The sequence below is a fragment of the Cupressus sempervirens genome, chromosome 11, assembly GCF_028749045.1.
Source record: "Cupressus sempervirens isolate cs-2001-9-10 chromosome 11, ASM2874904v1, whole genome shotgun sequence".
NCBI classification, from domain to species: domain Eukaryota; kingdom Viridiplantae; phylum Streptophyta; class Pinopsida; order Cupressales; family Cupressaceae; genus Cupressus; species Cupressus sempervirens.
In genome coordinates this window covers 72,802,205-72,828,900 of record NC_143128.1, presented here as the reverse complement: position 1 = coordinate 72,828,900, position 26,696 = coordinate 72,802,205, and the positions used below count along the sequence as shown (strand labels likewise).

At 34.2% G+C, this 26,696-nt stretch overlaps 1 pseudogene; it reads left to right on the top strand.

The window, feature by feature from the left end:
* LOC149528291 (magnesium transporter MRS2-4-like) overlaps positions 1-24,425 on the top strand; it is a 140,950-nt pseudogene extending 116,525 nt beyond the window's left edge.
* Positions 24,426-26,696: the final 2,271 nt, after the last annotated feature.

The following is a 26,696-nucleotide window of genomic DNA, read 5'->3' as shown; positions in this document are numbered from 1 at the left end:
AAAGACAAAATGAATTTTAAAATGACACTTGGACCCCTTTTATAGCCTCCAACTACAATTTGACCTAATTTTCAAACTCCTCAAAATTCTGTGAAAATTGTACCTCTGGCTAATTTCAGTATCTTGGATCCATTTTTGGGATTGAAATTGAAATCCAACTTCATCTTGATAGTCAAAATTGTATTTTAGAATTCTACCTTCTTCTGAGTAGTTAGTTGATCTTCTTTGGTCTAAACTTTGAATCATCATCGTGGCATCTTCGTTTATTCATGTCTTCATCACATCTACACTTCATATCTACTTCAGTTCACCTTTTCATGTCTAAAATCATTCTTTTACTTGATTTGACCTAATTTTTATGTTTTATCCTTTATGGTCAACTCTAGTCAAACTGGGGCATTTTATCATTCCTTAATGGTCACTCTTTGGTTCTAATAATCTTTTGGTCATCTTAGACACTGATCTATCTCAATTTTCTCATATCTGACTTGTTTTTGCATCCTCTTACCTCATTTTGATTTTGATCCTGAGGAGGCAAAAATACTCTATCATTAGTTGCTACAACTACCTATTTCTTAGGAGCATTTGTTTCAGCTTTTCATTTGCTCTTGATCTATCTACTTTGCTAAGTGTTATCATTCTTCTTGAATTCTTACATTGTCTTTCTCCTAGTGTTCAATACTACTACTATTAGGCTATTCATTTAGGATTTTCTATCTCTTTTTACATTTTTTTCTTTAGAATCAAATATATATATCTATTGCTATCTACTTAGCTTCTATTTTGTTTGATGTAATGTGTTCCCAAATCAATCACACATTATTCAAAGAGGAGCAAATGTAATCACCTAGAAATGGTCATCTAGACTATTAGCCTCCTTCTTAGTATTTTTTGCTAATTTAATTAATTATTTACCTAGACCAAATTGCTAATAATTAATTAATTTGATTATAACCTATAGTTTGACCATGCTATCCTAAGTTCATTATTTGATTAAAATAATATGTCCTTTTTTAATTAAAATAAAAGACCTCATTCTTATAACCCACTTAAAGTGCACACATAAAGTCCTTTTTTCTATTTTACAAATTAAAAGAAAAGGCTCTGTCACTTTTGTCTTATATGGGAAGTCAACTTATATTATATTAGTTGACTTGTGTGTGCACATGGATCACTCCTCTTTTCAAACTCCACCATTGATCATCCATCATCTTGACCTTGATCTTTACCATCTGTATGACTTCAAAAGGGAGAGAGCTTTCCCCCTCAAAGGATCCATCCACCTTTTGAATATTGTTGTGTTGTAGGTTTTCTAACAGGTTTCTTTGGAGCTTTGAGGAAAACTTCCATTTCTTGTCTTCATTCTCTCATTCCACAACATACTAGCATAAGATCATATGGCATTTTTAGCATAGTTACATGTTAATGTAGTTTCTTTGCAATAGGTTAAATCACTTAGTAATTAGCTTGGATTTTGTAATACTTTCATCTTTCTTATCATAGCTGAATTTTGCATTCTCATTCTATCTTAGTCTCCATTTGCATTGCATTCTTGAGGCATCCTTTGTAGACATTTGCACTCTTACATCTCATCTCTAGAAAAACCTCCTATTGCATGGTTTACTAGCAAGAAGAGAATTCCTAAGGATCAGGTGAGATCCGTTGAATTTGAATAATACTCTCTTGCACTACATGGATAGGGAGCTCTAAGATGGCATCCAAGCATTTTGAACTCATGGAATCCCTTAGATAGAAGGCTTTAGAGTGGGACACATTTCTAGTGTACACATTTAGCATCACTAATCCAAAGTAGTGGTAAGAAACTTCATCTAGAAATATGATACAACATCATGATAAAGGAATGCATCAAGTAAAAATAACAAACATCATATAAAACATGATATCTGTAGACACCTAAATTTGATTACACTATTTTAGTAATCCTATTTAGTTATCTAAAAAGGCATTATTAATTAAATTTCTATTTAATTAATCCTTTGTCATCCCCTAGTTGATTAATTTAATTAATCATCTATAGTCCTAATTGATAAATCAAATAATCTATTATTTATCAATTAAATCCTATTCTTCTATCTAATTCCAAAAATCCCCATTTATTAAATAAATCTATTTGATAAATGAAATCCTCAAATTCAAAAACCCCTAACCTATCTCTAATCCTCCATTTAGCCTAATCCACCCCATCCACCCATACTAACCAAGCTTAGCCACTAACTCACCCACCCTCATTAATGCCATCCACTTGCACATCTCTAACATCTCTAATCTAATCCTAAACCCAAGCCTAATCCACTCCCTAATGTTGTCACATTCCTTAAACAAGTTTAAGACTTTCCTAATCCAAACCAAAGTCTCCCCTCAAAAAACCCAACCACTAAGTCATGAGTGCTCTTAAAAAACATAAAAACTCTTACAAGCCCACTCATGACTCTTACACCCATCTTCCACACTCTTCCCTCTTCCACACTCATTCCTCTTACATCCCTCTTACATACTCAACCCCACTCATCATGCCTTTAACCAACCCTTTACCCTACCCTCTCACACTCATCCTCCTTGTGACAAGTGTCACCTTCCCATTGGTGCTAAAAAAGCACAATCCATGTGCTCTCCTTTGAGTGCATCCTAGCCCTCCTTAATCCTTCATCCATCCTTGCATCTAAGCCCTCCATCCCTCTACCCCTTAGCCTATAAATTGAATCCCATCCCAAGCCATTTCATCAACAATCTTTGAGCTAAAGTTACCATGCTATTTTGAGAACCAAAGCCATCAACCATACCCTTATAATGCCAAATTGAGAGCTCACAAAGCTACCAATTTGCCATTACCCATCTCCATTGAAGCAGCTTTTGAGCATCTTGAGCATACATCCACAGCAAAAGGACACATCTACAGAATTCAGAAAGCATGGAGTGTTTTCTCTTGTGAGGTTTGCACTTCTAGTTTTCTTTCTTTGTCTAAGCATATATGTGAATTTAGTTTTTGGTTTGTGAATGTTTACTTTATTTGTTAATGTTCTTTGCATACTAATTCTTCTTCTACAATATCAATGCATCCAAATTAAAACATAAATCACAAGAGAACATACTATGAATATGTTGAAGTAAAGTGAATATCTAGCACTGGCCTCAAACTAGAAGTAGATCATCTCTATACACTGGTTTCCCAACAGTAGTATAGGTAGCTCCACCTCCCAACCACATAGTACCCATAGGCCCACTCCTGACATGCTCACAGAGATAATGACCCGACCACAATCACATAAGACAATCACCCATGGGTAACACACATTCCAATCAAGAACATGATACCAAAATCTATATGGTCATGAAGATAATGCAATACATTAGATCACTAGTCAGATCCACTATGGATAACTATATAGGGACTCTAGTGGAGTGTAAGTCACTTTGCATTAGAAAGCCCAAGTAATAGTGGGTGTGGAATGAATCCCTCAGGAAACCATCACACCATGCCTTCAAATACACTATACAGGCATTCACTTATTTGATATTAATTTTTATTGCCCACTTATTAATTTAGTTATCACTTTTTAGAACATATTCATGCTACCTTGTCAGAATACAACCAGGGTATACGAGAGAAGCCACTCCATAGGTTTACCCTACATAACCATGCTCATCTCAAAATGAGTGCACAGAGGAAATACAAGTTCCCAACCCAACCCCAAATGAATAATCCCTAAACTGACCTATATCTGGGAGTTTGGGTCTCACAAGATCCCATCAAATGCATGCACATGTGCTCATGTGTGGGCACAACAACTACATGAAATCAATACTAAACAAGGGTTGGATAAGAGAGAAAAAACTAACAAGTATAAAAATCACTCAACCAAGCACATTGTTAGGAGTACGGATTCAACATGAATCCCAATGCAAGCAAAATACATCTATGGGTAGATTGGATTCTTCATAGGCAATCTAAATCCATGACTAGCATCTGTACCAAGAACACCCAAGAAAACTAAGTGAACAAAAATCAAGGCAAAGTGAAATGCCCAAAATCCAACGTTGACAAAAATTAACAAAATTAAAACCCATTATCCAAATCTTTCCCAAACATCCAAAAATCCAATAAAATTCAAGTTCAAGCACATATGCAAAAAAAACTAGCATAACGGCTCAAAAATTCAAAACCCCTAGGCCACAAACCACAAAATACTCAAACACACCCAACCAGGCCAAATAAATATGCAAAAACAAAGGGGAACACTAGTTCTCAACCTCCAACTACAAAAGCAATAAAAAATACAAGTTGAAATGGACTAAAAATATTCAAATAAAAAACCCCTACCTCATAGCCAAAAGGGTCAAAATGGAGAATGGCACTGCAAAATAATCGGAGCACCTATGCTAACAGAAAGCTCGACCAAGGAAGTGTTCCCTGTCTTGAACCCAACACACCTATCCTCACAGCAACATCACGATCACAACTCACCCAACGAGCAAAACACCAAAAACTCACTTGGGGGTTTGGAGGATTTGCTCCAATTCCTTGGTTTCAAAATGTGAGAAGTGAGAATTGATTCACTTTTTGGGATATATATTCACTTTAAAAGAGCAATATAAAATTAGCAAAATAGTTGGCTTACTAGATTGAAACCCTTCTCAACCCAGACAAAATTGGGTAATTCCAATTAAACGGAATTCAACTACAACAAAGCTGTCGGTAATTTAAAAATAAAATAAAATACCAAAATACCCTTAAAACATTAAATCACAATATTCCTTGATAAATTTCATGACCAAGTGAACATCTAAATGCACAGACAAAGTATTGGTCTAGTCACAAATACAAATGAATATGGATTTATTAAATCACTAGAGGGTTTAAGATTTATTAAATCACTAGAGGTTTTAATTAATAATTAAATAGGATATGTCACCCATAAAGGGATGACATTTGCTAGGTATAAATAGTTGAATCACTAACTGCATGTGCCACAACCGAGGATATAAATCTTGCACACTAAACAACACAATCAAGTGCAATTGTGTATAATAATATAGCCAAAGTGATAAATGCATTAAATCACATAATTAACCATTTATTTAGTTACATTAAAATAATATGTTTACATCATAAAATATCTCAAAGAAAGAATGAAGTGAATATACGAAGCATTAAATCATAGTATCCAGAATCCAATAAGTTCATCATATAATCATAAATAGAGTATATGTTTGGATACAAAATAACCAGATATCATCATAAAGTATCATGTCACATCAATAAGCTAATTTATCATGCAAATATCATCAAACTGAATAGTGTAACATCTAACATCTAGCAACTATGATATTGGAAATCAAAATAACGTCTAAACATTGAAGCACCTCAGATGCACATAAACAAGAGTATCAAAGTATCTTGCAAACCAAAACAGATCTAGGTAAAGAATGCAAACACGGGAGGCACTACAGTTTATCCTCTATAAATTTATCATGCAATTGTTTCCTTTGTTGTTGTACCATCTTCATATTATGGAAGGCAGATTTCCTCCATTCATCTAATCCATTGAGTGTTAAAATTTTCTCCCACTACACAATAGTAAGATCCAAATTCAATTTGAATGTTGTCCTTAATATCTTGTTCTCAAATTCCATAGGCATCATAGCTAGCTTACCATAGAAAAGTTGAAAAGGGGTGAATCTAGTGGTGGTTTTCCATGTAGTTCTATAAGCCCACAGTGCTTCAATAAGTGTTGTAGCCCAATCCTTTTTATGAACTGACACTATTTTAGTAAGGATTGCTTCAAGCTCTCTATTGCTGACCTCCACCTAGCCATTAGCTTGTGGATGGTATGGACAATATTTTCCATGTCGAATATTATATTCCTACATCAAATAACCAATAAGATTTGAAGTGAATTGAGCACCTTGGTTAGATATGAATTCCCTAGGAACACCAAATCTGATGAAAATGGATTCATATAAAAATTTAGCAACATTGTTATCCCTAGGGTGCTTCATAGGCTTGGCTTGTACCCACTTGGTGACATAATAAATACAAGCCATAATATAAGATTTACCTTGTGAAGTAGGTTGAATAGGTCCAACAAATTCAATCCCCCATTTGTCAAAGGGTGTTACAACAACCTATGGTTGCAAGGGAATCTAATCTAATTTAATAGGCCTTCTCATGAATTGGCATTTATTACATTTCTTGGTGTACCTAGTTGCATCTTTTTGAAGTGTTGATTAGTTGTATCTTGTGGTCAATATTTTGAAGGTTGTTCTTTTGGTGGAAAAATGACCTCCATGTAGTTTTTCATGACATTCATGAAGGATATCATATGTTTCATCTTCTCTAACACATTTACACATTACTTGATCAGGACTAGTGTAGAACATAAATCCAACTATCCAAGAAAAAATGAAATTTTTCTCTCCTAATAATTTCCTCTTCTTGGAAGAAAAATGAGCTGGTGTCCTCCCCATGACTAGATAATTTGCAATATTAGCATACCATGGATTTTATGTTGATAGTAAGAAAATATGCTCATCTAAAAAATTGTCATCAATGACTACAAGATCCTTACATGTAAATGAGATAGGAAGTCAACTACTATATTGGCTTTGCCAAGTTTTTCCATAATGGTGATATCAAATTCTTGTATGAGCAGCAACCATCTAGCTAGTATACCTAATATGGTAGGTTTATTCATTAAATATTTAATAGCTAAGTGGTTAGTATGGACAAATATCTCATAACTAGTAATGTAATGCCTAAATTTATTCAATGCATAAATAATTGTAAGCAATTCCTTTTCTGCTATTGTGTAATTAAATTATGCTCCCTACAATCTTTTACCGATGAAATAAATTGCATGTTATACCACTCCTTTTTGTCCTAGCACTACCCGTATGGCATAGTCAGAAGCATAAGTGTGAATATGAAATGGAAATCCCCAATCTGGACCTCTCAATATTGGTGTTTTTTTAAGGACCTTTTTAAGCTATAGGAAAGACTTGTTACAATCAGAGTCCCAAGAGAAGTTAGAGTCCTTTTTCAATAAGTTGTAGAGAGGTGTGGAAATTTGATTGAAATCCTCGATAAACCTTCTATAATAACTATCATGCCCCAGAAAACTCATCACATCCTTTTTCTTCTCAAGAGTAGGCAAAGTACTTATTACTTCATTTTTTGTTGGATCTACCTGAATGCCTTGTAATGAAATGAAATGGCCCAAGAAAACACCTTCCTCCATCATCATTAAAAAAATTTTCAATGTTGAGAGAAATATTGTACTCCTACCATTGTTTGAGGACCTTTTTGAAATTCATTTTAGCTTCTTTAAAAGTGGTCACATAGGCAGTAAAATCATCCATATATATTTCCATGCATTCAACAAATATGTCAGAAAAGATATTGATAATAGCTCTTTGGAATGTAGTTGGTGCATTACATAAGCCAAAAGAAAAGTCTGAGAATGTAAAGGTTCCCCATGGGTATGTGAAAGTGGTTTTCTCCTGGTCCTCTAGAACTATTTGGATCTTATTATAGCCACTAAAATCATCTAAGAAAGAAAATACTTTTTGCCAGCTAAATTGTCAAGGAATTGATCAATAAATGGTATTGCAAAATGGTGTTTTTTAGTGGCTAAATTCAATTCTCTATAATGTAAAAAAAAAAAATCTCCATTTTCCACCTTTCTTTGGGATAATTACTAGGGGGAAACCCACTGACTATCAGAGATTGGGTAGATAAAACCAACATTTAACAGTTTTTGCAATTCAATCTTGATTATATCTCTTAAGACATGATTAACCCTTCTTTGAGGTTGTCTCACAAGCTTATATTCTGGGCTAATATAGATCCTATGAGTAGAAAGCTTAGGATCTAGGCCCTTCATGTCTATGTAATTGCAAGAAAATGATTGTTGATTCTCTTGCAACAACTTTAGTATACTTTCCTAATGTGAAGGGGATAGAGCATTACTAATATTCAGTTCTTTTCTTGGACTCACTTCAACCCTATTTAATTTTCCATCATTAGATTTGAATGCATCTCATGTGGGAGTAATGAATGAAGGAATTGAGAGGATTTTGAATATTGAGGTGCATTTGGAGGTGGTAAAATAGTTTCCAAGGTACAGTCCTATTGTGAACACAACTAAGAATTGACTCTATATTCATTTGTGACAATTGATGAGATAACTTCATCATCTTCTTGAGGGATTACAAATGGATCTTTAGTTATCATCATTAGCTGGTGGATTGAATTAAGTTTTGGTTCCTCATCACCTAGATCAGGCTAGACTACTTGATCATCTTATAACAAAGGTTGAGCAGGGGAAAAGAGGGTCAAGTTCTTAGTATGCATCACATTAGATATTGTCATATTTCCAAACCTACAAGCTATATAAGCATCTACAGTAGCTAACCATGGTCTCCCTAGGATGAGAGGATACCCACACATATTGACTTTTAGGGAAAGGACAACAAAGTCTATAGGATATTCCCAAGAGTTTAGTGACACTTTAACATCCTCTACCATTCCATCTAGTTTAATAATAGAACTATCAGAAAGCTACAAAATGGTTGGTGTTTCTCAAGGGCCAATAATATGTAAGTGAGATAAGACTTCCTTTGTCATTACATTGATAGATGCACCTAAATAAACCAAGGTTTTTAGTACTTGAATTTCATGAATAGTGACAGTAACTATAGGACTCTCTAGATCAAAATAATTAGGGAATATCAACTTTCTAGCATAAGGTTCGACAATTTTCGTAAGACACGAATAGTTTTAGGATCTTTCCTTTTCCTCCCTAGTTGTTTTATGCAAGATTCTTTAATGGCCTTATTGTAAATAGTAACTTCTTTTATAGCATCTAGTAATGGTATCTTCATAGTAATATGCTTCAATTGATTAAGAAAATTTATCATAGATTGGTTTTCTATAAGCACAGTTGGGTCTTAAAGCATTTGAGGAAACAGGGGATCCTTTGTTGTAGGGGAGGATTGTTGTGTTGACAAATCCACCTTTTCAGTAGAAGGATCTTCAACCTTTGTGATTATAGGAAGTTGTAGTGAAGCAAGAGTGGTTCCTAACCTTAAATGGATGTCATTCAAAGAGATAGCATAGTTTTGTTAATGAGTTGGTGGCTTGTTATGATTAGGATTAGGATTAGGCTAAGTTGGTAGTTGGGTTTTCTTAGTCTGGTTGCTATTACTGCTTTTGAGGTGGTGGCATTAATGCCTATTGATTGGTTTGGCTAGACCATTGTTAAGGTTGCTACCAACCTTACTGAGGTTTTTACCAATTGTTATTACCACTAAAACCTAGAGGACCTATATTTTGATAATTTTTTCATTGACTATTGTTATCACAATTTTGAAGAGGGCCTTGTGGCATAGTGGTGAGTATTCCTACCTATCACATAGGTGACCTAAGTTTGATCCCTAAAAATGATGCCAAAAATGGTTGGTCAGTATAATGACTTTGTATCTAAGGATTGGACATCCTTCTTACAGTGACTCTACACTTGTCAATGCCAAGTAATGTACTAGAATAACATACTAAACTCATTAACTTATCAACTAGGGATGTAAACTTGAAATGATCCCCGCAAAGTATATGCTCTAATTCATCTAATATGTCATTTTAACCTTGCAATAGAAATACTAAGCTGGGAATGAAGTAAAAATTATAACCTAGTATTCAAAAATAAGGTTACAAGTTGTTGGTCTCAGAATGATTTTGACAATTGAGTGTCAACACACTTAACCAATTTTCACATAGAAGTCGAGTACACTATATATGTTGAGCCATAGGATGTTCCGAGTGACTTTAGGTGCTAAGCATGATATAGGTGTCGAGTGACTTCAGGTGTTAAGTGAACCACATGAGCCAAGTGAGATGTAAGTGTCAAGTCACAGTTAATGCCGAGCAAGCCAGAATGTAATAGGTGCTAAGAAAATCAAAATCATATATGTGTTGAGCACCAATAATCTAGTATGTGCCGAGTAATACAGAATCAACATATGAGTTTGTACCTTCACAAACATAGATGTAAACCATTTTTTTGAGTTGACATAGAAGGATCTCAAAGGATATTAAGGATAAGAAAGAATCTTTTATATTTCCTATGCAATCAACATGTAGCCAATAAGAAAAATGGAGAAAGCATGCAACCAATAAGAAAAGTGCAAGGAATAAGTGGGACATAAAAGATTTAATATGGATCATAGATCCATACCTAACCCTAAGTCTTCAAAATCTTTAAAAGGAGGATGAAACCCCATTGTATGTGTGGAAGAGAGCAGTATATGGGAAAACTATAGCAAAATTCAGAGGGAAGTGTGAAAGACTTAGAGGAACAAAGCAACATTGCAATATTCAGTTGATCAGAATAGAGCAAGGGCATCGAATAGATATCAGATCTCAGAGGATCAAGATCAGAGAGAGCAGATCAAGTGCCTAAATTCAGCAATCAAGAATTGTAAGCTATCAGGTTTATTAGTCTAATACTCTCTAGTAATTGTATTAGAAGGAAAATCCTATGTTGATAGGTTAGCTTAACAACTAGGTTGTAGATCCTTTAAAGAGGTGATAAAATCCTTTAATAGGGTGACACTTCATGTAAAGTGTTTGTAAATCTTTTAAATAGGTTTCTATTGATATAGTGTAAAGCCTTTAATAGGGTAGGCCTTTCACAAGGCAGATCATCAAAAGTGGTCAAACATTATTGCTAGAGTGATTTTGTGGGTATCATCCCCACCCCAGTTTTACCTTCTCATTTTGGAGGGTTTCTGGGTTACCAAATTTGGTGTTATGTGTTGTGATGCATGTTTTTACTTTATGATTGTTTGATATGTTTACATGCATGAAGTTAATTTTTCAGTTAAAATATTTTAAGGTTAAAAGTGTTATACTTTTGATTCACCCCCCCCCCCCCTTCTCAAAATTATTCTTCCCATTTGACTATTCCAACAATTGGTATCAGAGCAAGGTTCTTGCAAGGAGAAGCCTATCAGCTTAGAGAAAAGATCTGAAGATGAAAGTCTTCAAACTTGGGAAGATTATAGAGAATCAAGTGATTGATGTGCACCTTGCCCTACACAACTTGGAGGAAGTCAAAGAAGAATTAAGAAAATCCTTGAAAAGAAGGAAGGATATAACCATAGCTAAAAATGACACACACTACAAGGAGATTGATACCACAAAATTATTTTCCAATGGAGATTCCAAAGAGTTTGATGTAGCAATAGCAGAATTGATGGAGAAGAATAGAGCTCAAGTAGAAGATATCATAATACTCAAGCTTGAACAAGAATCACAAGCCATAATTCTTTGTGGTGTAACTAAATAGAAGAAGAGAGCCATTGAAGACAAGGCCATGATAGAAGATGACAAGAGAAATCTTACCAATAGACTAGAGGAAAAGACAATTGAGTTTGAAAGAATCTCAAACATGCAGTAGACACCTTAAGCCAAATGATAAATGCACATCATGAGTTGAATATGAAGGACATTAAGATCTCTATGCTGAAGATACAAAATGAACAACTACAAAATGACCTAAAAAGAGAGAAGGAAGTTACAAAAAGTTTCAACAAACCCAATGAGGCTATCAAGTACTTTGAGCACCTACAAAAATCACCAAGGGCTAGTAATGATACTTCAGGGCTTGGTTACACCAGCACTGAACAAGGAGAATCATCCAAGACTATAGAAGAAAGGAGCAACAAAGGTAAGAACACTAAACCTACTTTTCATTTATGTGGTAAAAAGGGATAGACTACTAATGTATGCAGGAGCAAGAATTCCTATTAGCATGATAAGCCTAAGAATGCAAGCTACTATCACAAGTACAAAAATCAAGGACATCAAGCACATGAATGTAGGACTAGGACTATTAGTACACCAAAATTTGAAGGTCACTGCTACAATTGCAAGAAGTATGGACATAGGGCCTTTGAGTGCAAAACAAAGCCTATGTGGACATCAAATTGGGAAACAAGAGAAGGTAACGATGGTCATCATCACAATTGGGATTACAACACTAGGTATAGCTGTCATTTCTATCAAGAATATGGACACATTCCTAGAAACTACATAAGAACACATTTCAGAGGGAACTACAGTAGGTGGCTAAGTCAAACCACATGTTTTAGTTGCTTGAAGATTGGTTATATTAGTAGGAATTGCCCAACAAAGTCAAAGGCACCCAAGTTAGAAGTCAACAAAGGAAAAGAGAAGGTAGATGTTGAACACATCAGAGGAAAAATGAACCACACTTGGAAGAAGAAATATGAGTGTAGCTCATCAAATGAAGGGATCACTTCACCTAATAGGTCAAGTGGTCACACCTCATCCAACTAAGCATGAATAGGTTTATGGACTAATATATAAAGCTACATCATACATCGGTCCCAAAACAAACAAGCACTGCAAAGAACAAATCAACATGATTAGAGATGCAAAAGTTAAAATTCAAGGTTTTCACCAGTGTTGTTGAGCTATCCTTAGATGTCGAGTAAAGTTCCAATGCATGCTGAGTAGTCAGTTGTGACCGATTTGATAGTTGATGCTGAGTTGGGAATTTCGATGGAAGCCGAGTAATGGAAATCTAGTTGAAGCCGAGTGAAGGAAAACCAATGGAAGTTGAATTGTGTGGAAATCTTAAAGAGCCAAGTGTACAGCTGTATGCACTAAGCATTTAATGTTATGCTTTGAAAGGTATAAGGTAAAAAATTTTGATCATTTCTCATCATTCAAATGCAGAGCAAACAAAAAAAAGAGCACAGAAGTGATTGAAGAGCAGTATTGAAGCCTTTTACACAAATTTTGACAAGATTCAACGTCATTTTCATCAATCTAAGGTATTCTTCAAGTACCGAGTTGTGCAGTCATAATGTTTTATATCTTTTGAAACCCTAGATTTACAAAATGACATCCAGTTCTAAAAACCCCAAGGAAAAGGAAGGTTTCAAGGTTTAGTTGGTTTTTAATGAGGTGAAACAACTAGAGTTTAGGTCAATTCCATAAGTTTCTTATAAAAATGACCCTGCCAGCACATTATCCATGATTCTACCCAAATTCGTAATGTTGCAAGATGTGAGGAAATGTTAAAACTGTAAGATAGGAGCAATAGGAGACTTGGAAATTTTTCAAGCATATGATAAACTGTGTGAAAATTGAGTGCTTAAGGAAGAATTTCAAATAGTTGAGAAAAAGGGTTTAACCCATGCCCTAGTTTACCCCACAAGTTTCAAAATAGAATGGATAAGAATTTTTCTAAGTAGTGTTTGTGGCTGGAAGGAGGACCTATCAAAATAACAAAGAGGATAGTGCATAGGGTTATAGGTTTTCCAACCCTATATTAGCACAAGACCTTGCATAGTGATCCAAAGGAAGCTATTGAAAAGAACACCGAGGCTAAATGGAATAAGAGGGGCATGACCATTAACACAATCATAGATTCCCTTCTAGACTTTGTTGTGAGAATCATTTCTCACAAGTTTTATCAATCTAGCAGATTGAATAGTCTACCATGTATTGTTGTGGATGTGGCATATAAACTTGTCAAGAAAGATCATACATATGATCTAGCAGAACTGTTATTGCAGCAAGTAATGGAGAATCTTGGAGCAATTAGAAGATCCAAAGTGCTCAATGTAAGTTTGGATCAGTTCTTGTTTGCATATTTTCTATGTTTTGGAAGAGTTTCTTTCTTTGGAAAAGTTAACTGGAAATCAAATAAGTCAGCCATTACTAAAATTAATGAGTATATTGAACAAATGGGAGACAACTTTGACTCTCTTATGACTAGTTACTTTGAGGATTTCAAGAAATCCATGAAGCAAAGACTTAGGATACTAGTTTCCCTAGTGGAATAGCACATCAATGATATTTTCTTCTTAGTTGATATTGATTACACTTATATCCAAGCAGCAATTCCAAAGGTTAGATGACTAAGACCATTAGGTTATGAGATAAACATTGATGAAGCATCAACAGCAATCATAGCATTACTTGTAGAGGAAATTGATAAGGAGGCACCTCACTTTGGAACATATGATGTTGTGCATTCCAAGGTAGATATGGAACTGAAAACTACTTCAACCTTGAAGAACAAAGATAAACTAGTGAGGAAACTAAAGAATAAATTTGGAGAAGGCATTGAAGGGGCAGTTGAGGAAGAAGAAGAAGAAGATGAGAGTGAAGAAGATGAATAGGGGCAAGGCCCATTGGAAATAACTCAAGGCTTAGGTGAGAATGAAGAACAGGAAGAAGGTGTCGAGGAAGAAGAAGCCAAGGAAGCACCATCTCAAGCCAAGTCTAAAAAAAGAAAGGCCAAAGCTCAGCCTACAGCCTATCCCAAAGCCAAGAAGGTTTCCAAGACAATGCAAGACAAGCCAACACCAGTGAAAAGGGCCACTACAAGAGCCTCAACTCAAAAGGCCAAGGGGAAAGTGAAAGAGAAGAAGAAGGCTACTGAGTAGATTGGTGCAATGCAAAAGAAACCAAGAAGAAAATATGTTGCACAACCAGAGTCTAATGATAAGGAAAGAAAAAAAATTAGAGGACATCAGCCAATTTAGAGTGGTAAGTCATCCTCCCATGTCACATATTGATAAAATTTGTGAAAATGTTAAGAATGCAAACTTCTCTGATTTGAAAAGTATTAATTTCAATAAATTAAGTAGAGAAGATCAAAATAAGATAGAAGAAGCAGTATATGCCATGATGGCAAAATTGAAGAACACACCTCTTGAATTAGATAACACTATGCCCAAGGATTTATATGAAATTATTGAAAATAAGTGGCATTATTGTTTGAAAATGGAAAAAGAAATAAGAGAATCCACTTTGGCACAAGTGATTCCAGAATTGACTAGAGACCAAATTGCTAAGGCTAACAAGAAACATGGGGGAAAGTTTGCACCAAAGTATAGAGCCTTTAGAATTTTACAAAATAAAATTGAAGAAGTAGTCAATAAGTCCACAAGATTGTGGAAGTCAATATATAACTTAATAGATGACAAGGATGGAGAAGGTGAGAAGATGCAAGAGCAAATAAGGCTAAGGCTAGTGAGAAGGAGAAGGAAGAAAAACAAAAGGAGGAAAATAAAATAGAGAAAGGAGAAGAAGAGAAGAGAGAAGAAGAGAAGAAAGAGGAAGAGGAGAAAGAAAAAGGTGAGGAGGAAATAGAGAAACAAGATGAAATGGAAACAACTGATGAGCAGCAAACAGATAAGAGTGTGCAAGACACACAATTGCCACCCCCTAGCCCTCCTCATGTCATCACCACATCTGCATACACTATAACTGTGAAAGATGTTCTTGACAAATCTTGTCAGAACATCAATCCACTAACTGTAGAGGATCTCAAGAAGATCCTTCACTAATCAACTCTACAAGCACAATTATGCACAAATCCAATATTGGTGAGTGTGGATGAGTTGAAAAAGAAATAGCATCACCAATTAGAGACAAGGTGAATCCACAAGAACCACCTTCTACAATCTCTATAGCTACTAGTGGTAAACTCCTAATGCTTCCACCACCATTTGCAATAGTTGACACATCTGGAATAGGTGATACCATGCAGCAAAAGTTGAGTGTAGAAGCATATAAAGAAACAACAATAGAGAAAATAGGACAAACACAAGGCATACCCCAAAAAATTTTAATTGATTACGGGAGATCAGATGAGGAAAAGGACACATCAAAAGAAGAGGAGCAGGTTGCCATACAGACATTGGTAAATCTGCCAACTATAGGCACTCCTACACAAGTCCTTCAGAAGCTGAGCACTGATGCAATGCCATTGCAAGTTTTTGCACTAGGCTCAAGCTCAACAAAGGTGACAAGGGTACTTCACTATGGAGACCCTGAGCTAGATGAAGAGATAGTCATACCTAGTTATGACTCAAAGACAATAAGCATTGAGCAAATTACTGAGATGCAGGAAGCCTTGAATAGGAGAAAAAGACAAGAGATACTCAGGAAGGAGTATAAACAAAAGAAAGCATTATATGAGATCAAGGACATCTTTTTGGATGCCTTTAGCTTGCAGTCACCTAATGAGACCAAGCCAGTAATGGAACAATTGTCAAAAATTGTAGAACAGGTGACAAATGAAGACCAAGAAACCAATGTAAAACTTATGGAATGGTCTGAGAAGAAATTCAAGGGAAATTCAATGAGAAAATAGCCAATGAAATAGCACTGTCATAGGTAGAATTGGCTAAAAATATTGAAAAGGTAAAAACTATACTTAAGAATGTATTCTCATTGTACAAAAAGTTGTGTGATTTTTCCTATTTCACACAAGAGACAAGCCAAAGAATATTGAGCCTGGAGCGAAATCTAAAGATTTCTGGCATGCAACTACCAAAAGACCCAATTTAGATTGAGAAGCATTTTTTCCAAATGCTTCACATACAAAAAGAATTAGTTGCACTAACAACTGAAGAGGCCAACATTAAGGCCAAACTGATGCAGATCCAATCTTCGATTACCCCACATTTGGAAGTACTCCATATAGAACAAGCCTATGCTAAGAATGTGCTAAAGAAATATCCTAATCTTTCTACTATGGAAGGGCTTGTACATATTGCTGCAGAGATTGCTATCTAGCATAAATCATTGGAAATTGCTTTGGAGAATTGGGATGCAGCTCTCAAGATGATTATGGAGGTAAATAGTACATTTTTGGCAAAATATGGTCTTAACCCTTAGCACCCTTTGACATAAGTGTCAAAAAGGGGGAGATATGAATAGAAATTGAGATTAATAGCTAAAGGGGGAGAATACTAAGTAATTATTTAAAAAGGGAGAATACTAAGTCATTACATTCTTTCATTATTTTGGAGAATAAAGAGGGAAAGATTATACATATCCCATGATAGTCAAAAAATGGGGAGACATATAAAAGGGGGAGATATGAATGATATGAATAAATCTTTGCAAGTGCAGAACAAGTGAAAATAGACAAAAAAGGTTAGCAAGAAAGCATAGGTTATAGAAATAGGGTAAAGGCAAAGAGTATCAGATACATTAGCATGAGAGAAATTTAGCACAAGAATTTTGGTTACAGAAATAGAAATGGCACATAAGCTCGGGGGGAGTTATAATAATTTTGAGGTATATTGTTCTTTACAAAATTTTGTATATATGCTGAAAAAATTGGATAATGTACTCATAAGACCAAGTATAATGCTTAGTTAAGTGTTTTTGACACTCATGTCAAAGGGGTAGATTGTTGGTCTCGAAATGGTTTTGACAATTGAGTGTCAATACACTTAACCAATTTTCACATAGAAGCCGAGTACACTATATATGTTGAGCCATAGTATGTACTGAGCTAGAATTCCAATAGGTGTTGAGTGACTTCAGGTGTCAAGCATGATATAGGTGTCGAGTTACTTTAGGTGCTGAGTGAACCATATGAGTCGAGTGATATGTAGGTGTCGAGTCACAATTGATGTCAAGCAAGCTCGAATGTAATAGGTGTCGAGCAAACTAGAATCATATATGTGCTGAGCACTAGTAATCCAATATGTGTTGAGTAACACAAAATTAGCATATGAGTTTGTGCCTTCACAAACTCAAATGTAAACCATTTTTTTGGGCTAACATAGAAGGATCTCGAGGGATATTAAGGATAAGAATGAATCTTTTATATTTCCTATACAATCAGCATGCAGCCAATAAGAAAAATGGAGAAAGCATGCAACTAATAAGAAAACTACAAGGAATGAGTGCGAAATAAAATATTTAATATGGATTGTAGATCCATACCTAACCCTAAGTCTTCAAAATCTTTAAAAGGAGGAAAAAACCCCATTGTATGTGTGGAAGAGAGCAGTGTATGGGAAAACTATAGTGAAATTCAAAGGGAAGTGTGAAAGACTTAGAGGAACAAAGCAGCATTTTAGTATTCAGTTGATCAGAACAAAGCAAGGGCATCGAATAGATATTATTCAGTAATCAAGGATTGTAAGCTATTAGGTTTATTAGTCTAATACTCTCTAGCAATTTTATTAGAAGGAAAATCCTATGTTGATAGGTTAGCTTAATAGCTAGGTTGTAGATCCTTTAAAGAGGTGATAAAATCCTTTAATAGGGTGACACTTCATGTAAAGTGTTTGTAAATCCTTTAAATAGGTCACTATTGATACAGTGTAAAGCCTTTAATAGGGTAGGTCTTTCATAGGACAGACCATCAAAAGTGGTCAAACATTATTGCTCCAGTGATTTTGTGATTATCATCCACACCCTAGTTTTACCTTCTCATTTTGGAGGGTTTATGGGTTACCAAATTTGGTGTTATGTGTTGTGATGCATGTGTTTACTTTATGATTGTTTGATATGTTTACATGCATGAAGTTTATTTTTCAGTTAAAAGTGTGACACTTCTTATTCACCCACTCACCCAACACCCCCCCTCTCAGAAGTATTCTTCCCATTTGACTATTTCAACACAGGCATGAAACTAAACTATTTACTTATGCTGCAAGAACAACCAATAGTTATGTTACCATATGGTTGTAGGAGAAATAGAGTTCTAAAATGCTTTTATTATATGGAAACAAAAGCTTGATTCTTACCTAGCTATGAACTAAGTTCACATCCCGTATGGGCCCCCATGGAAGAATGAATAAAAAACTCATAGATACAAAAACTACAAATATCATTTCATTCATGAGCAACTCATAAGTACATATTGCAACAACATAATTGTATTTATCACTACTATTGGATTACAAAAGAGTTTCCCATGGATAAAAACTCAAGAATCTAAGCTTCGGCTTATTTACAGCATTGCCATAAAATAGAACTCCTGAAATCTAGGATTCTCCAATGTCAAGGATATGAAAAAATTTAAGGCACATAACATCATTTAATACAGGAATAGGTTGTGCTCCATTTGCACATGAATTCAAGAGTTCATGGCTTCTAGATCTACTCCATAATTATTGATAACCACTCAACCTATAACAATATCGGATAACTGAAAGGTTATGGGATCATTGTAAACTCAAAACTATCAACCATTTTCTTATCAACACTTTTACTTCTGATGTTGACTTCTTCCATTGTTGACTCACCATTTTCCTACAAAATATTAGCGTGCACATGCAAAAATGACAATACATATCCAAGATAAAATTCATAATAGTTGTTCTCATATTAACTTTTCTCTTATCACATGGCTACAAGAAGAGCTACCCAACCAATGCAAGATAGAAAGATACATCATTTCATTTTATGTAGACATATGATATATAGCATATTCATCCAATCTTAGAAATGTCAAAGTCAACACATATATAATAGTATAACTATAAGCAATCAGAATAAGTTCATCAAAAAATCATAAAGTTATCAATTCTTAACCATCAAAACATATAAAAATATGAACCAAATAGGCCTCAATGAATATTAATATGACAGAGAGAAGAGAAAAGTGTTGGATAGAAGCACATAGAACACTCGAGAATCTCATGAATACAAACATTATTTTTTAGCCTTTGAATACTAGTCATGACTCTTTTTTTGCATGCTAGAAAGAGATATTCCTAGACAATACATGTTTGTTAAATGGTTAGGATAGAGTAGAGCCAAATATCATTTGAAAATAATTGAGATTAAATGTAGAGATAACCCTCAGCAATTTTCAGCAATTTTAAGATATTGAGAATAAGTTTAAAATACATATGAGTAGATGAATCTCCTAAAAATCTCAATAAGCGAAGCAAAGTATGGAAGCAAGAGGATGTATGAAATTGTAGAGATATGATGATGTCCAAGAAAATATACTTTTATACAGCTCATATTCTCTATTCATTAGCCCATGTCGAGTTCAAAGACATGAGAGACATTAGTAATAGTGTTAGAGAAGGTGTCATTTGAGATAAGCAGTAGAGAAGGCATCATTTAAGAAGAAAAACAATGTCTATATAAGGGATGAGGATGAAGGTTAAAGTGGCTAATGATTGTTCATAGATGATGAAAGTCTAGTGAAGAATAAAAGGGCATACCAAGCAGAAAAAAGTGTGAATCAAGTGAAGGAAAGAGTTGGTGTGAAGTGTGTATGTTGATCAACAAATTAAAAAAGAGAGTGAAGAAGATGATTGAAAAAAAAGGAGATCTGAATAGGAAAAGGTAGTCACTATATTCATAGATCATTTCACTGTTACTTTCTAACCATTATAGTAGAAAAACTTTTAACCAAGTGGATCTAACAATCCTATTTATAAATCCTTTGTAAGGTTTCATTCTTGCAAATGTATTAAGTCCTTTAGTAAGGCCACTCATGAATAGGGTGAATAGATCTAGGTGATCCTTGGTGAAAATCCCCTTATAGGGTCACATTTAACAAATGTGCTTGTAACCTTTAACAGGGTTCACTCTTAACTGAGCACACTTCAAAAGAGTGAATTTCTTTGTGGGTGATTATTCCAATGTTCTTTTATACCCAATTTGGGTTTCTATGTTAAATACTAGTGTGAATGTGTGATTGGATGAGTTACATGTTATTTCATGTGTTTATATGAATTAAGTTGTAAATTGTTGTTAGTCAATTGAATGTTTTACCAAGTTATATATTGATAAGTTTTAAAAGATACAAAAAAATTTTAAATGACCTATGATAACTAATTCACCCCCCCCTCCTGATTATCCAATAGTTGTAGACTCGTGTACTCTTTTGATCATGATTCTTATTTTCTTTCTAGGGCCCATGTTGATACCAATATCTTTCCTCAATATCTCAATCCTATCATGGAAAATAACTCTTCTCACTCTTCCCTTGATGAAGGTGAATCCTTAAGCGTTATCCCTTCCAAAGTTGATAAGTTCTCTCATGAGTTTTATAAGTTGGAAACTTGTCTTCTGCAAGAGAACCAAAATCTTGATACACTATTGAGGCTATTAAGAAATTCATTACTCATTGTGATAATAACATCTCCATCTTGCATGGTATATCTTGTTGGAATTCTTTAGAATAACTGAGAGTGTGGTGAATCAGTTATCCAAGGTCTAGATGTACAAATAAAACTTTTCACAACTTAGTGAACCCATATCTATAAAACATATTCATGCATGCATTCATTAGATCATAAAATCACTTAAACTTTGTAGGTTACTATCAAATCAAATTCAATAGCACATTTGACATAATGGTTTTATGTGGAAACCTAATTTGAAAAAACCACCAGTAACATGCTACTCATTCTCACTCTTCTGAAGTGATGCCCTATGAAAGACCAACCCTATTAAAGGTTACAATACACACTGTTAAATATGACCTAGTTAGAGGATTTCAATCACCTTGTTAGGAGTGAGCCTTGTTAGAGGACTTTAGATCATTCACTTGGAATGTCACCCAGTTAAAGGATTTACAAATGACTGTTAAGTCAACCTTAATCCAAAGGATTTAATATACCCTAATACAATGATTAGAAAGTAACAATAAGGCTTGATCTGATAACAAATTACACCAACTCACTTGCAGATTATAGATCTCTATTTATGTCCTCCATTTTTTTTGGCTTTCACACACTTCATCTCTGATAGCTTGCTAACCCTTCAAGCATTCATTCTCTTAGGCCTTCTTTATTTGCTTGCCAATAGCAGTCTCTTTTGTTCAGTCACTGAATGAAGTAATAACTTAGACCTCTAGTCTAACTTAGGTTCTCAAACATGACCAACCTTGCTTCTGACCAACCAACTCTATAAATAGAAAATTAAGATCTTTTGACATTCATCCTCTATCATCCATTTTAGGGTTAGGTAGGATTAGGTAGGATTCAATGAATCTAGCCATCTTTTCATTTGAGTCCCTCTAGAAACTTCTTCTTCAATCCTCTTTGAATTTTCCTCAAAATGGTTTACCATAAATTCTATGCCACCAACTCATCATAGTTATCTTCTACACAATTCACAAATATTCAAGAAAATAAAATAGTCAGCTCAGATTTGTCAAATCCATGATTTAACATGAATACTGTCACTTGGCATCAATATGATGTCACTCGGCTTCCATACTATTCTTCCACTCATCATCCACTAGATAACTTGGTAGACACTAAAGTTTATTAGTGCTTGACATCAACTAAACTTTACTCAACATACACTATATCACTCGGCATACACTAAACTTTCACTTTTCTCATCTCAAACTAATTTTCTGCTCGGCTTGCACTAAATTTTCACGACACCTACTGTCCACTCAGTCAAGTTTGGTAGACTCAATTCTTCTTTCTTGTTCTTCTAGACTTAGTCAGTGTATCCATGCTTTGTAGCCTTAAGTAGATAATTGATGCACTATAACATCATTGTCTTAACTAATCTTTGTACTTCTTTTTCATACCATAACTCAACCTTTCCTCTAGGGACTTTTGTTATCATATTTGATCAAATCTTCTTCAACAATCAAACAAATGACAATACTCAAATCAACTAAGCAGTTGTCTTACCAATAGGTAGTAGGTTTGACATTAGTGACAAAACAATGATTGAAACAAATTCTTATACTTAGGTCAATCTATTTTCAACGCACCTTATTAATACTTTGTAATATTCCCTTTTAGAAATAATATTGAATGATAAATAATAATAAAATTATAATATAAAACTAAATAAATGAATAATAATAAATCAAAAAATAATATGATTTATAACTACAAATAGTTAGAATTGTGTTAAGGAGGTAATATCTATATATATCACACATGTTAAAGAATACAATCTATATCTTGACCAAATTTGAGTTAAATGAATAAGTATCAACCTCCTAAAAAGATACAATACTATTGAAATTATAGGCCATCATTAAAGTATGATTAGATATCTTTGTGCTTAATCCTATTATATGATTCAATAGAAATAGAAATTAGTGGAGGAAAGATAATAATGTCAATCAACTATCTGTTGCCACATAAGAGGCGGTTCAAGAAGTGGAATCAATCCATTGTTAGACTAAATATCATCATTTTGCAAACATATCAATAAACAAGGGCCACATAATGGCATGTATTTGTCGTTATAGTCTTTATAGTAATTAGAAATTTAAATTTAAATAATAAATCGATTACTTTTGTTTTAGTTCAAGTAAAAATAAAACTTTTTTAATATTTGTTAATACTTTGTTAAATATTAAATTTTTTAGTGCAATTATTTATTTATTTTTAGTTTTATTATGAAAATAGAATTAGTTTATTTTAGTTGAAATTGGAATCATTCTAGTTTATTATTTTTAAATATTTTTTACAACAATGATAAGTTTTCGCCCGTTCATGGGTGTATTGGGGCTAATCCAAGCTCGAAAAGGGAGAAGGCGTTATGGATACCTCCAGAGGAGGGATGGATCAAAATTAATTTTGACAGGGCAGCAAGTGGTAACCCAGATGTATTAGGGTGTGGATCTGTGGCAAGAGATCATAAAGGGACCATAATTGTGTTTATAGCCAAACAATTTCCAAATGGTACAAATAATATTGCAAAATGTTTTGTTGCCAACGAAGCTTTGGGGTTAGGAGTAAAAATTGGATGTCAATGTATATATTTGGAAGGAGACTCAAAAATCATTATCAATGGCATTAAGAAAGGAAAGATGGAGGCATGGCATCTGGACCAAAGTATATGACAAATCAAGGAGTTGCTTCTAGACTTGGAGGATTTTAAAGTTTCACACTACTTTAGGGAAGTGAGTAAAGTGGCAGATCGGCTAGCCAATTTAGGTGCCAATTCAACATTGGGTCCTCAATATGAAATTTTTGAGGACTTCTGTCACCTTGGAGAGTAAATAAAGAGATAAAATTTGATGGCCATTAGATTTAATAATCCACTCATGGTACCTCAATTTGAAGTCTGAAAGGAATGGCATTATGATTTCAACTCACGAGGACATTAACCATCCTAGGATAAGTAGAGATTTCCATGATACCAATGTATCCCTCATACGTGTCAAAGGAGTGTTTGGTTTGCTTTGGTATCTTGTTCTAGAGAGTTCTGAGGATGTTAAATTTAGGCAAAAGGTAGGGAAAGGTCATTGTTTTTCTCTGAGATAGAAATGGAGGCAAATTTTGCACTTGGTTCAGATTTGCAAATACAGACCTATGAATGCCAGATATCTACGTGGTGCCTAAAACACATTTTTGTTATCAATGACCCAAGTTTTCTGAAAGGCGTTCAATAGTTATTCAGGCCAAAGTATCTAGATGATTTTTGGAAGAGGAGGTCAAATTTGGATGTGGCATCATTTTGTTTGGTGCTTGCTTTGATAGTGGGGGGATCAAAAGATGAGGTTCGATGGGTTGTGGCTGCAAGCGTCAACAAGCAATGGCTTCTGGGATTGGATGAAATTATTGAGCGAGTTGTTCTAGGTGTGGGAATTGAAATGGGTACTAAACCCTAGCAGCTAATTGGCAATGGGGACTCCTCCATTCAACCGTTGGTGGTGTGGTTTTCTTCAAACCTACAAGGCATTCATATCCCCAAAGCCAAACAAGGATGGGAAACAATCATGGAATACCTGGCTGAGAATATTTGGGTGGCAAAGGAGGAGAGGCGAGGTTTTATGAAGGCCATGCCGAGGAAGAGCACTTTGGCCCCTGGAAAAAAACTTTGCCATCGGATTGTGAAGAAACCTCAACTGAATGAGGGGGCATCCACAATAGAGGGAATGTGGGTTGATGCCTCTCTACTTTCAGAGGAGGGAAAAAGTAGTGGAAAGCATCGTTGGATGGGTCAGGGATTATCGATGGAGGATGATAGCACAACCCCAACCTTAACTCATGAGGGAGCGGCAAAATGGTTCTAGGAGTAGCTAAAAACAGAGGTGGCGGTGCTTCTTTTTGTTACAAAGATTGGATTATGTATGGGTGGGTGTTAGTACTATCAGAGTGTTAATACTCTATTTTTTGTTTTGTTTATCTAATGGTATATGTAAGGGCAAGGGTAGCTTAAAATGTAAGGCTTGAAGCCATATTGCCATAATGTGGTATATGTAAGGGCAAGGGTAGCTTAAAATGTAAGGCTCAAAGCCATATTGTCATAATGTTCTCTATTTATCACTATCAATACAAACAAATATTACCAATCAAAAAAAGAAAAATGATAAGTTTTCCAAAAAAATTATTAAATCTTTATATATAATCTTATTTGGAAGATTTTGATTTTCTAGCTTACATTTCTAAATAATATTAATTATAATTTATTGTTTATATTAATATAATTTATCAATTAAAATAAAAAATAATATTTTTTTAAGAAATTTTTAATTCAAGAATTTAATAAATATTTAGTTGTTTTCATTTATATTATGAAAATAAGTAGAAACTTTGAATAATATATTTGTAATGGTTATAATTGTTTTTTTTAATCTTTTTAAGAGTAGTGATAATAAGTTTATATATATATATATATATATATAATTCATAAAATCATAATTTATTATTTATGTAGATTTGATTGTTTAAATTATAATAGATTTTAGAACTTCTAGCTTCTAGTGTAAGAGTTCAATAATTTTTTATTGTATTAATATTGATTATAGGTCTTGAAGATTTTATTCACAATAAGATCTCCAACAACCTTAAAATCGAATGTTGAGAAATTGACATTACAACTCAGACATTTTTTAATGAGATGCACAAGTTTAAATTGTTAAAAATCTTTTACACTTGATATTGAAATTGTATATGTTAAATCATATTTTCATGCCATAATTGATTCTATGGAGTCAATAAGATTAAGATAAAGGCATTTTTTGAAATGTTAAACAATCAATAGCTTTAAACATATAGTAGGAATATGTGGCAATATACTAAAATGTTTTTTTGACCAATCTAAACATAACAAATAAAAATCTAAACTAATGTTTCAAAATATTTGCCAAAATAAAAAGCAATATGTAGAAAGAAAAGAGGTCCTCAGAATCCCAGGACCGTCGTTTCTTCATTGTTCTTCACGAACTTCAAATCCCTTGCTGTGATTCGAACCCTGATCACTTGTGTAAGACTCCAAATCCCCTGCTGCGACTCGAACCTTGGCCACTTGGCTAAAACTCCTCTGCTTTGGCTCAATACTGAAGAGCAGCAAACAAATTGAAAAGATAAATAGACATTATGCTCAACTCAGCTTGCAGGAGAAGTTTAGTACAAACACCCGGAAGCGGCAAAGGTGAAATTTATTCTTGGGCTATGCAAAACAGGTTTGATTAGTTTTATCAGTTTGTCTTCCAAATTTAATGACGTATTTAACTTTGGATGCCCATTTAATACCTTCATTTATTCCTGTGATGGGAGGTAGTGGGGTATGGATCTTATCGACGGCTCTAAGTTTTCCACTTGGCATGATCGTGCCTCGTGTTTTGATTGCTGTGGTAGTGGAATGCCAAAAATCATGTACATGATTAATGATACAATTATCCTTAGAGCGAACAAATTTAATAATACTAATAGAATTGAAACTTCATTAGTTGTATGAAGCCTCCACAACTTTGTTCATTGTATTCAAAAGAGAATAATAATTAGAACTGCTTTGCATAAGAGAGCAAGGTCATATACAACTACTAATAATAAACAAACATCCGAATGCACTTATTTTGTCAAATACATTTGATATTTATTAAACTTCATTACACTAATTTACAAATAAAATATTATATTTTTTTATTTAGCTATAT